Genomic DNA, 307 nt, shown 5'->3' on the forward strand with positions numbered 1-307 from the left:
GAGAAAAGAAAAAATGACACCTTGGTTGTAAAATCCTCGTAAACAGTTATGTACAAATATAATCAATAAGCCTCAAGTTAAGACAAACCCTTATTTCCAAATCCCAATCTTTAATCAAACACAGCTTCCACATTTTTATATTCAGGCAGTGGTCAATAATCCTATACTACATATATTTTGGTAAGATGAAAATTGTAAACTTCAGACTTAACATCACATAAGGAACAAGTCCTGGTAATATGTGACAATTTTGGTATCGTTGGATTCCTTTCACTCTCCACTATCCAATATGTCATAATTATTAATG

At 31.6% G+C, this 307-nt stretch overlaps 1 pseudogene; it reads left to right on the forward strand.

Moving 5' to 3' along the window:
- The window catches only part of LOC119582236, a 9005-nt pseudogene that overhangs the window by 1220 nt on the left and 7478 nt on the right, over positions 1–307 (forward strand).

Source organism: Penaeus monodon, chromosome 15 (genome assembly GCF_015228065.2).
Source record: "Penaeus monodon isolate SGIC_2016 chromosome 15, NSTDA_Pmon_1, whole genome shotgun sequence".
Taxonomy (NCBI): domain Eukaryota; kingdom Metazoa; phylum Arthropoda; class Malacostraca; order Decapoda; family Penaeidae; genus Penaeus; species Penaeus monodon.